The 250-nt window shown below is 51.2% G+C and overlaps 1 protein-coding gene across 1 annotated transcript in view; it reads left to right on the forward strand.

The window, feature by feature from the left end:
- Positions 1–250, forward strand: part of tox2 (TOX high mobility group box family member 2) — a 163219-nt gene that overhangs the window by 104105 nt on the left and 58864 nt on the right. The window lies entirely within an intron of this gene.

Here is a 250-nt window from a genome sequence, read left to right on the forward strand (position 1 = left end):
TTTGACCTGCCTGTTAGTCAAGCCGTTCCAAGGAGAGAGAGAAGAGAGAGTGCGAGAGAGAGAGAGACAGAGAGAGGGAGTGAGAGAGAGAGAGAGAGAGAGGAGAGAGAGAGAGAGAGAGAGACAGAGAGAGGGAGTGAGAGAGAGAGAGAGAGAGAGAGAAGAGAGAGAAGAGAGAGAGAGTGAGAGAGAGAGAGAGAGAGAGAGAGAGACAGAGAGAGGGAGTGAGAGAGAGAGAGAGAGAGAGAGA

The sequence above is a fragment of the Sinocyclocheilus anshuiensis genome, unplaced genomic scaffold (genome assembly GCF_001515605.1).
Source record: "Sinocyclocheilus anshuiensis isolate Anshui unplaced genomic scaffold, SAMN03320099.WGS_v1.1 scaffold1632, whole genome shotgun sequence".
In the NCBI taxonomy this organism is placed as follows: Eukaryota; Metazoa; Chordata; class Actinopteri; order Cypriniformes; family Cyprinidae; genus Sinocyclocheilus; species Sinocyclocheilus anshuiensis.